Here is a 12,818-nt window from a genome sequence, read left to right on the forward strand (position 1 = left end):
AGGCAAACAAGAGGCTAAGAGGAAATACAGTTGGTGTGTTTTTCCTGCTCCTTGTGTCGGTTCTGGGAGAATTTTCCTATCAAAAAGAAATTGATTTAAGTGTGCAAGGAAGATGCAAGTCAGAGGTCTGGTGTTTGGTGATCTTACTGTCTATATTCATTGTGCAGAAAGATTAACTGTCTTATTTGCATTTTGTAGTGGATTTGTATTCATCTCTTAACTTTCCTGTCCTTTCTATTCGTATTCTTATATTACTCTTAAAGATCCCTAGGTTCTTGCAGTGACCTGCAGTTAACCTTTGGTTTCCGTACTTTCTCCTTCTCCTCCTTTGTGTCTGCCTTAGTTACCAATGGTAGGCTGTGTGCGCTTAGTCACTCAGTCATATCAGACTCTTTGTGACCCTTTGGACTGAAGCCTGCTAGGCTACTCTGTTAATGGGCTTTCCAGGGCAAGAATACCAGAACAGGTTGCCATTTCCTCCTCCTCCAGGGAATCTTCCTGACCCCATGGATCAAACCCACGTCCCCGGTGCCTCCTGCACTGCAGGCAGATTTTTACCTGCTGAGCCATCAGAGAAGCCCAGTGTTGGGTTATTCTCCTTCGAATATACCATGGAGGCCTCTATGTGGTGGTCAATGTCACATGCTGCACAGATGCACCTTTGGCTGCTGTTCCAAAGCAATGGAGACAGACATCTATAGCTCTCCAACCCTTCAGTGTTGCCCTGGGCTCAGAGACATTCCCTCAGACAAGGCTATATACTCTTTCCTGGGAGACCCACATCCATTGTTGGATCAGTATGAGATTACAAGAAAAAAAAAAATGCCATCTTATCCTAAATCAGGATAACTCCAAAGATCTCTTCTAGTTCAGAGGCCCTTGTGGGGTTGGATGAGGCTGTCAGGCCTGCATCACAACTCAGGCCCTGCTTCCTTCTTCTCCTTTCCCCAGGTGTTCACCCCAAGAAAATCCTTCAGTAAACATCCTGAATGTTCAACTGTTTTTTTAGAATTAGAGAACCCAAACTGCAATGCTTGGGCAATGGGCCTGAAAGGAGGAAGGGAAGAAGAAAGTGGAAAACCAATCAAGAAAGACAGAAAAGGAAGGAAATTCAGCAGGATTATTTATTTTAATTAACTGCATTTATCTCTACTTCCAGTCCTCCCTTCAGCTTCTCTGTCACTACTATCAGTATTTCTATTTGAACCTTTGACTGAAAACAACCTCTGTGATGAGAATCTTAATTGATTTGTTTAGAAAGAAGATTCATAGTCTAAAAGACAACACTATGGAAAGATCTTCACGAACATGGGCCACTCGGATGATTTTGCCCACATGACCTGCCAGTTACCTGACCACCATTACACAGATGTATATGGACCCTTTGACACATTATTGTAACAAGAGACAGGTTTACATGAAAATCTTCTAAAACTACATTGTGGAATAAGATGCATACAAATCTATTTAATGAAACAATGACTTAAGCCAGGGTTCCACAAGAGACATGGATTCTAGCCCTGGGTTGGGAAGATCCCCTGGAGTAGGAAATAGCAACCCACTTCAGTGTTCTTGCAAGGAAAATTCCACAGACAGAGAAGCCTGGTGGACTGAAGTCCACGGGGCCACAAAGAGTCAGGCATGACTGAGCACACAAGCTTGATTCTCAACCTTTTTGGCTCAACCAGGACTGATTTCATGGAAGACAATTTTTCCATGGAATGGAGGATGGTTTGGGAATGATTCAAGCACATTATGCTTATTGTTGCTGCTGCTGCTAAGTCACGTCAGTCGTGTCCGACTTTATGCGGCCCCATAGACAGCTCCCCCGTCCCTGGGATTCTCCAGGCAAGAACACTGGAGTGGCTTTCCATTTCCTTCTCCAATGCATGAAAGTGAAAAGTGAAAGTGAAGTCACTCAGTCGTGTCCTACCCTTAGTGACCCCATGGACTGTAGCCCCCCAGGCTCCTCTGTCTATAGGAATCTCCAGGCAAGAGTACGGGAGTGGGGTGCCATTGACTTCTCCATACATTTATTGCACACTTTATTTATAATCTAATGCTGTCGCTGATCTGACAGGAGGTACCGGCCTGGAGGTTAGGGGCTCCTGGTTAAACAAGATTATTTATTCCAAACTACCATAGGATTGGGCTGCAACAGACCACACAGAAGCACACCAGCTGCACAGAGACATTACTTTGCCAACAAAGGTCCATCTAGTCAAGGCTATGGTTTTTCCTGTGGTCATGTATGGATGGGAGAGTTGGACTGTGAAGAAAGCTGAGCGCCGAAGAATTGATGCTTTTGAACTGTGGTGTTGGAGAAGACTCTTGAGAGTCCCTTGGTCTGCAAGGAGATCCAACCAGTCCATTCTAAAGGAGATCAGTCTTGGATGCTCATTGGAAGGACTGATGTTAAAGCTGAAACTCCAATACTTTGCCCACCTCATGCGAAGAGTTGAGTCATCGGAAAAGACCCTGATGCTGGGAGGGCTTGGGGGCAGGAGGAGAAGGGGACGACAGAGGATGAGATGGCTGAATGGCATTACCGACTCGATGGATATGAGTTTGAGTGAACTCCGGGAGTTGGTGATGGACAGGGAGGCCTGGTGTGCTGTGATATGGGGTCGCAGAGTCAGACAGGACTGAGAGACTGAACTGAACTGAAATGAACCATAGAATTGCAAAGAGTCAGATACGACTGAAGCAACTTAGCATTCACACACACACCAATGACTTATGGGGCTTCCCAGGTGGCATTAGCAGTAAAGAACCTGCCTGCCAATGCACAAAACATAAGATACATAGATTCAATCCCTGGGTCAGGAAGATCCCTAAAGGAGGAACTGGCAACCTGTGCCAGTTGCCTGCAGAATCCCATGGACAGAGGAGCCTGGCAGGCTATGGTCCATAGATAGGGTCACAAAGAGTTGGAAACAAATGCAGCGACTTGGCATGTATGCATGAACTATTGACCTACAATGTGGTCTAACATTTATTTCTGATTTACTCCTAGATAACTATCTAGCCAGGTATGACAGAGAAAAGAGTACCTGCTCTGGTTTGGGCTGAACTGCTCTTCCATGTCATACTGACCGAGTTCTGCTGGTCCCTCTCTGAGTCCTCCTACTGCCGTGGTCACGTGACCTGCGATGTCCTTTCCAAGTTTCAAGGCTCAGCTTTCGCCTCTATGTTTGCTCCTAGTTTGGTTTGCAAGTCATCTTAAATAATTGGGTTAGATCGCTTGCTCCATGCAATGGTCCACAAACAGCTGCCCATAATTGTCCCTCAGCCTGAGTACATGTGCTCTTTTTGCACAGCCCCGCAGCCTACTCACCATATCTGATCTGGGCACACTGTGTCCTGAGTCCTCTCTTTGTGTGTGTGCCACACCTGTGGGTTCCACACACATTATACACATTGATCTGAGTCACTGCTGGGTGTCTGAGCTCATAACTCGTTGTCTACAGATAGAAATAGATGCCGTGACACTTTGAGTTTCAATATCTTCAGCACCCCTGGCTGCTAGGCTAGGAATTAGCTTACTCTGGGTTCTCTGAAACTGAAGAAATCAAACCCATTGACCATGTAGGCTACACTGATTTTCTGTTCCCATTGACCACCCCAAAGGGATGCTGACTTTTGTAGGTGGGTATTTGGCCCCTCCACACAGCATGCAGGATCCTAATTCTCCCAACAGAGATCAAACTCTCATCCTCTGCAGTGGAAGCAAGGAATCTCAACCACTGGACTGATCACCAGGGAAGTCCCAGGGCCCTGACTTTTTGTTTGGGGTCTCCCAGCTTCTCAGTGTGAACCTTCTGCTCTTGGGTTACTAAAACCCCTGCCATTCATTATCTTATGCTTTTCTACTCAATTCAAATCGATCCTATTGAGGATCTTTGGTTGTTGCTGTTCAGTCACTAAGTCGTGTCCGACTCTTTGTGACCCCATGGACTGTAGCACATCGGGCTCCTCTGTCCTCCACTGTCTCCCAGGGTTTGCTCAAACTCATGTCCATTGAGTCGGTGATGCTATCTAACCATCACATCCTCTCCTGCCCCTTCTCTTTTTGACTTCAGTCTTTCCCAACATCAAGGGTTTTTCAATGAGTTGACTCTTCACATGAGGTAGCCAAAGTATTGGAACTTCAGCCTCAGCATGAGGGTCTTTAAGAGCAACCAATAAATAGTTATCCTCTTTTTTATTTAAGTTCCAAATCAGTGGAGAAATAGAAGAAAGGAGGAAAGCAGATGGGGTCAAAGTTCGACCACTCTTAAGCTGATATTAAAGAACTGGGTTTTATAGCCACAGACATTCCAGTCTCCTAATTCTGAATTCCATAACTGGTCAGAATTTTTCACCTGCCATGCAGCTCCAAGGAAGGGCAAGTCTGATTCTGGAGGAGCTGGGTTTAACATGTGTCCCCAGGAACCCCCTAAGAGAAAGATTCTTCTCCACAGGACCAGTTTCTCCTTCTAAACTCTCCAGTGAGCTGAATTAGTCCTCTCCTCCTGGAGAGGAGGTCAGGAGTGATGTGGTTATGGATTTTTCTCTACATGAATTAAAAACATCAAGAACAGTGACAACTAGTATCCATTCACCATTCCTGGTGCATCCTATGTGCCAGGCACTGTTCTAAGCTCAGTACACTTTTTAATGTATTTACTTCTCATTGGAAAAGAGCCTCATGCTGGCAAAGATTGAGGGCATAAGGAAAAGGGAGCAACAGAGGATTATGGTTGGATGGCATCACTGATTCTATGGGTGTGAGTTTGAGCAAACTCCATGAGATAGTGGAAGACGGCAGATTGGCATGCCGCAGTCCATGGGGTTGCAGAGGTCTGACATGACTTAGCAATTGAACAAAAAAATTCTTATTAATAACCCCATTAGATAGGAGATGCTTCTGAACTGTTGTTGGAGAAGACTCTTGAGAGTCCCTTGGACTGCAAGCAGATCAAACCAGTCAGTCCTAAAGGAAGTCAGTCCTGAATACATTGGAAGAACTGATGCTGAAGCTGAAGCTCCAATATTTGGCCACCTGATGCTAAGAGCTGATTCATTGGAAAAGACCCTGATGCTGGGAAAGATTGAAGGCAGGAGGAGAAGGGGATGACAGAGGATGAGATGGTTGGATGGCATCACTGTTTCGATGGACGTGAGTTTGAGCAGGCTGCAAGAGTTGGTGATGGACAAGGAAACCTGGTGTCCATGGGATCTCAAGAGTCAGACACGACTGAGTGACTGAACTGAACTGATCCCTAACCTCCATTCAATAGATGAGAAAACTAATGCACAGAGAGGCTTATGAGCTTGCCTGGGAACTCTCCAACAGGCAGTAGAGCTAGGGTTTGAACCCAAGAAATCAGCTTCCAGAACCCCAGACTTCTAACCACCAAGCTAAGACAAGTTTAAACTCTACCAGTGATGCAAAATCGCCCTTCCCTAACACCTCCCTTCTCTACAGTCCAGCTCTGCCCAGCCTTCATGAGCTCTAGCTCCTCCAGATCTTCTTCGTCTTCTTTAATTTGTGTGTGTGTAGTAAAAGTCACATGTAATAAAACACGCTATTTTAACCAGATTTAGCTGTATAGTTCGGCAGCACTAAACACATCCACATTGTTGTGTAACTCTCACCATCATCCATCTCCCGAATTTTTCACCTTCCTAAACTGAGATTCTGCCCCCATTAAACACTAACGCCCTGTTCCCCCGCCTACTCCACCTCCAACCCCAGTCCCTGGCATCTACCTGGCAGCTTCTGACTCTATGAATTTGACTATTTCAGATACCTCCTGTGTGTGAGCATATAAGTGGAATCAAACAGTATTTGTCTCCATCTAATGTATAGTGGGTGTTTCCCAGCCAGCGCTAGTGGTAAAGAACCCACCTGCCATTGCAGTAGATATGAGAGACTCGGGTTCAATCCCTGGGTCGGGAAGATCCCCTGGAGGAAGCCATGGCAACCCACTCCAGTATTCTTGCCTGGAGAATCCACGGACAGAGGAGCCTGATGCGTTACAGTCCATGGGGTTGCAAAGAGCCAAACAGGGCTGAAGCGACTTAGCATGCAAGCACTGTATACTGGAATGCATTTTTAAGATTAACAGAATATATATCCTACAAACGGACTGTAGGATAGAGTTTCCCCCTATGCCATACAGTTGTTGTTGGTTGTTTTTGTTTAATCACTAAGTCATGTCTGACTTTTGTGACTCCCTGGGCTGTAGTCCCACTAGGCTCCACTGTCCACGGGATTTCACAGGGAAGAATACTGGAATGGGCTGCCATTTCTTTCTCCACGGGATCTTCTCAACCCAGGAGTTGAACCCATGTCCCGTGTATTGGCAGATGGATTCTTTACCACTGTGCCACCGGAAAGCCCATGCTATAGAGTAGGTTCTTATTAGTTATCTATTTTAAACACAGTAGTGGGTGAGTGTGTGCTAAGTTGTTTCAGTCATGTCCAACTCTTGCAACCCTTGGACTGTAGCCCGCCAGGCTCCTCTGTGCATGGGATCCTCCAGGCAAGAATACTGGAGTGGGTTGCCATGCCCTTCTCCAGAGGATCTTCCCCACCCAGAGCCTGAACCCACGTCTCTCTATCTCCTGCGTTGCAGGCAAGCTCTTCACCATTGGAGCCACCTGGGAAGCCCCAACACAGTAGTGTGTATATGCCAATCCCAGCCTCCCAATTTGCCCCAACCCTCCTTTTTCCCCTTAATATCCATATGCTTGTTCTCTACACCTGTGTCTTTATCTCTGCTTTACAAATAGGTTCATCCATACTATTTTTTCTAGATTCCACATATATGCATTCTTATACGATACTTGTTTTTCTTTCTGACTTACTTCAGTCTGTATGACAGTCTCTAGGCCCACCCCCGTCTCTGCAAACAGCAAGCTCCTTAGGGCCCCATCACCTGTTCATTCTGCAGGGCTTTGGATCCACATGAAAGGCCCTCACCTGTAAACCTGCTAGTCAGCGGTCTGAACACTGTAGCCTTTGTTCAAGTGTGGACAGAAACGAAGGGATGCAAAGGTGAGGCCACTGAGAGATAAGGTCGGATTTGTTCTGATCAGTGACTAGATAACTTAGAGTGAATGAAACGATGCAGAGAAAAAAGGGCACAAACTAGAGTCTGGTTTGTATCTTATGGCTCACAGCACTCAATTACCTACCACGTTGTGATGCCATTATGAGAGTCTGCTCTGTGCAGGCACTGCTCTGAGTCCTGGGGGGAGAGGGCTGAATATAAAACACACAGGCCAGCCAACAAGTCCTCCTTGCTCTCAGAGACCTTCCTGCCTAGTCAGGAGGCCTACCACGAAGTACTCACACAAGCACACAGAACTAAGTATTAGCAAAACTACAGAATCGTGCTGTATGAACCAAGGTTAGCGGAAGTGATTGTGTCTCTGGCCAAGACCACCTTCCCTAGGGGCCTTTCAGCCACAAGCAAAGGATGGATAGTTACTGTTTTGAAGTTGGTTAAAGCAGAGGCCACCTTCCAGGTAGAGGGGAGCTAACACATAAAGGTTTCGAGATGGGAGGCATCCTGGAATTACAGGCACCTCCCATGGGACTGGTTTCAAGCAGAGGTGGAATTAAACAAGACTGGAGAGGCAAGTGGAGCATGTGAAGCACCTAGGGGCTTGTTGTAAGAGGAATGGGGGGCTTTGTTTTGTGTGTCATTCATTCACTGAATTTATCCATTTGAGAAAGATTTTTACAAAATCTAAAAGATATCCAGGATTTGTGCTGAGTGTTTTGGAGGCTACAAAAATGAGCAAGACAGAGTGCCTCTCTCTTCACCCACAGGCCACTGTGTGACCTTTGTATGACCTTTAACCTCACTGGGACTCAGTTTATTCACTGTAAAGTGGAAATAATGATGCCTACATCACATGTCGATGATAAATATTAAATGAAATTCTATGTATGTAATTTTCTAACCCAGCATCTGGTATATACTTGGAATCAATTCCGTTTAGTTTCTGCTCTCATCAGAACACTCAACAGCTAATAATAATTAGATGAACAACTCAGTAATAGAAAACACTGATTATGTTTCTCTGTGTGCTAGAATCACACTAGGAAATTTATATACAGTGTCACATGTAAACTTACCTTTAGCACAACAATCTAATGACACTGTGTTTAAACAATAAAGAAACTAAAACCCAGAGTGAAAGTGAAAGTTGCTCAATCCCCCCATGTCCAACTCTTTGTGACCCTATGGACTATACAGTCCATGGAATTCTCCAGGCTAGAATACTGGAGTGGGTAGCCTTTCCCTTCTCCAGGGGATCTTCCCAACCCAGGGACCGAACCCAAGTATCCCGCATTGCAGGTGGATTCTTTACCAGCTGAGCCACACGGGAAGCCCCAAACCCAGAGAGGTTACATAATTTACCCAAGGTCAAAGGAAGGTGGGGAGAGATTTAAACCCAGGAGAAGACTCACTAAGACTTACTGAGAAACAAGCTGGATTATAGATATGAGAAAGAAAAAAGATAAAATCTTTTAAAATTCTCATGCCTTTTCTAACTGTTCACCTATAATTATCATTCCAGTTCCTGGCCCCCCACCAAGTTATTTTACCCAAAATCTTATCGCCTGGACTCCTAAGCCCAGGAAAGCAGGCAACTTGCTGGCCTGAGTACTGTGCATGGTCCCTGAATATTCTCCCATCACAGGGCCAGCTTCGTTGGGACGCAACTAACACCCAATTCACAGGTGCTGATATCTGCTGTTCTGTACTGGCTGGTGGTCCCTCCCAGCCCCAGAGCATTTTATTGTAGACAGCTTCTTCAGAGGCTTTCAGAGTCTGAAGTCAGGGAGTTAAAGTGCTGGAAGGAGCAGCACTTGGCCAACAGATAGGAAGATAATCACAAAGAGTCTTGCCTGGACTCAGCTCTGGCAGAAGCCACTGGTGCACCTTTAACCTGGCCGGGAAAGCACATAATTGATGAGAACCCATGACCTGCAGAGGAGGTAGGTCCCAATGGCCTTGAAGGCCTGTAGTGTTTGGCCTACTGCCTATTAGAATAACCTAAAAAGTCTTTATAAAATACTTATGCCCAGACCCCAATGCAGAATAATGGAATTAGAATCCCTGAGGGGCACCCAGCTGTCAGTAGTAATTTGCTTAATTTTTATTAGAGTATAGTTGACAAACCTAGATAGCATATTGAAAAGCAGAGACATCACTTGACCAGCAAAGGTCCATATAGTCAAAGCTATGCAATAACCTCAGATATGCAGATGACACCACCTTTATGGCAGAAAGTGAAGAGGAGCTAAAAAGCCTCTTGATGAAAGTGAAAGAGGAGAGGAAAAAGTTGGCTTAAAGCTCAACATTCAGAAAACGAAGATCATGGCATCCGGTCCCATCACTTCATGGGAAATAGATGGGGAAACAGTGTCAGACTTTATTTTCTGTGGCTCCAAAATCACTGCATATGGTGACTGCAGCCATGAAATTAAAAGACACTTACTCCTTGGAAGAAAAGTTATGACCAACCTAGATAGTATATTCAAAAGCAGAGACATTACTTTGCCGACTAAGGTCCGTCTAGTCAAGGCTATGGTTTTTCCTGTGGTCATGTATGGATGTGAGAGTTGGGCTGTGAAGAAGGCTGAGCACCGAAGAATTGATGCTTTTGACCTGTGGTGTTGGAGAAGACTCTTGAGAGTCCCTTGGACTGCAAGGAGATCCAACCAATCCATTCTGAAGATCAACCCTAGGATTTCTTTGGAAGGAATGATGCTAAAGCTGAAGCTCCAGTACTTTGGCCACCTCATGCGAAGAGCTGACTCATTGGAAAAGACTCTGATCCTGGGAGGGATTGGGGGCAGGAGGAGAAAGGGACGACCGAGGATGAGATGGCTGGATGGCATCACGGACTCGATGGACATGAGTCTGAGCGAACTCCGGGAGATGGTGATGAACAGGGAGGCCTGGCGTGCTGCAATTCATGGGGTCGCAAAGAGTCGGACACAACTGAGCGAATGAACTGAACTGAACTGAACTGATGGTTTTTCCAGTAGTTATGTACGGATGTGAGAGCTGGACCATAAAGAAGGCTGAGCATTGAAGAACTGATGCTTTCAAGCTGTGCTGCTGAAGCAGACTCTTGAGAGTCCCTAGGACAGCAAGGAGATCAAGCAGGTCAATCCTAAAACAAATCAACCCTGAATATTCACCGGAAGGACTGATACTGAAGCTGAAGCTTCAATACTTTGGCCACCCGACGTGAAGAGCCGACTCACTGGAAAATACCTTGATGCTGGGAAAGACTGAGGGCAGGAGGGGGAGGGGCGAGAGAGGATGAGATGGTTGGATGGTGTCACCTGCTCGTTGGATATGCATTTGAGCAAACTCCAGGAGAGGGTGAAGGACAGGGAAGCCTGATGTGCTGCAGTCCATGGAGTCACAAAGAGTCAGGCAAAACTTGGAGACTGAACAACAACAGCAGTTGATTTGCAATGTTGTGTTACTTTCTGCTGCACAGGAAAGGGAATCAGTTACACACACATATATCCACTCATTTTTTTAGATTCTTTTCCCATAGAGGTCACAGTGGCTTTTGAATTCTCACCAAGGGATTCTGGTGGGTTATTAGAGTTAAGAACCAATAGTGTGTCCAACTGATTCTTTCACATATGAGAAAACAGAGACCCTGGGAATTGGTCCTTCCCGAGGAGTGGCAATTGTCACCATTTTGAATCATAACTTCAGTTCACTAATGTGTAACCAACCTTAGGAATGAATAAAATAAGAAAATAAAGTTAAATGTTAAAATTAAGGGAAGCAACCAGATTGCTGAAAAGAGGTGCATTTTGCTAATGCAACTACTCTGGAACTGGTTGCATCATATAGTCTTTATTTGCTCATTTGTCTGACTCATCCCACTAACTCTTTAGATCCTGTTGGTTCCAAAGCAGAACCATGATCTTTCATCTCTGTGTCCTTGCTTCTAGCACAGTGCCTGGTCCAGTGTTATGGATTGCTTTGTGTCCATCAAAAGATATATATTTGAGTTCTAATCCCTGGTATACGTGGACGTGACCTTTGAAAACTGGGTCTCTGCGATGTAAGCAAGTTAAGATGACTTCATGGTAGATTAAGGTGGGCCCTTCAGTTCAGTTGCTCAGTCGTGTCCGACTCTTTGTGACCCCATGAATCACAGCACGCCAGGCCTCCCTTTCCATCACCAACTCCTGGAGTTCACTCAGACTCACATACATTGAGTCAGTGATGCCATCTAGCCATCTCATTCTCTGTCGTCCCCTTCTCCGCCTGCCCCCAATCCCTCCCATCATCAGAGTCTTTTCCAATGAGTCAACTCTTTGCATGAGGTGGCCAAAGTACTGGAGCTTCAACTTTAGCATCATTCCTTCCAAAGAAATCCCAGGGCTGATCTCCTTCAGAATGGATTGGTTGGATCTCCTTGCAGTCCAAGGGACTCTCAAGAATCTTCTCCAACACCACAGTTCAAAAGCATCAATTCTTCGGTGCTCAGCCTTCTTCACAGTCCAACTCCCACATCCATACATGACTACTAGAAAAACCATAGCCTTGACTAGACAAACCTTAGTCGGCAAAGTAATGTCTCTGCTTTTGAATATGCTATCTACGTTGGTCATAACTTTTCTTCCAAGCAGTAAGCATCTTTTAATTTCATGGTTGCAGTCACCATCTGCAGTGTTTTGGAGCCCAAAAAAATAAAGTCTGACACTGTTTCTACTGTTTCCCCATCTATTTCCCATGAAGTGATGGGACCGGATGCCATGATCTTCGTTTTCTGAATGTTGAGCTTTAAGCCAACTTTTTCACTCTCCTCTTTCACTTTCATCAAGAGGCTTTTTAGCTCCTCTTCACTTTCTGCCATAAGGGTGGTGTCATCTGCATATCTGAGGTTATTGATATTTCTTCCGGCAATCTTGATTCCAGCTTTTGGTTCTTCCAGTCCAGCGTTTCTCATGATGTACTCTGCATAGAAGTTAAATAACTAGGGTGACAATATACAGCCTTGACGCACTCCTTTTCCTATTTGGAATCAGTCTGTTGTTCCATGTCCAGTTCTAACTGTTGCTTCCTGACCTGCATACAGATTTCTTAAGAGGCGGGTTAGGTGGTCTGGTATTCCCATCTTTCAGAATTTTCCACAGTTTGTTGTGATCCACACAGTCAAAGGCTTTGGCATAGCCAATAAAGCAGAAATAGATGTTTTCCTGGAACTCTTGCTTTTTTGATGATCCAGCGGATGTTGGCAATTTGATCTCTGGTTCCTCTGCCTTTTCTAAAACCAGCTTGAACATCAGGGAGTTCATGGTTCATGTATTGCTGAAGCCTGGCTTGGAGAATTTTGAGCATCACTTTACTAGCATGTGAGATGAGTGCATTTGTGTGGTAGTTTGATCATTCTTTGGCATTGCCTTTCTTTGGGATTGGAATGAAAACTGACTTTTTCCAGTCCTATGGCCACTGCTGAATTTTCCAAATTTGTTGGCATATTGAGTGCAGCACTTTTACAGCATCATCTTTCAGGATTTGAAATAGCTCTACCGGAATTCCATCACCTCCACTAGCTTTGTTTGTAATGATGCTTTCTAAGGCCCACTTGACTTCACTTTCCATGTTGTCTGGCTCTAGATGAGTGATCACACCATCGTGATTATCCGGGTCATTAAGATCCTTTTTGTACAGTTCTTATGTGTATTCTTGCCATATCTTCTTAATATCTTCTGCTTCTGTTAGGTCCATACCATTTCTGTCCTTTATCAAGCTCATCTTTGCATGAAATAT

This window comes from Oryx dammah, unplaced genomic scaffold, assembly GCF_014754425.2.
Source record: "Oryx dammah isolate SB20612 unplaced genomic scaffold, SCBI_Odam_1.1 HiC_scaffold_3, whole genome shotgun sequence".
NCBI classification, from domain to species: Eukaryota; Metazoa; Chordata; class Mammalia; order Artiodactyla; family Bovidae; genus Oryx; species Oryx dammah.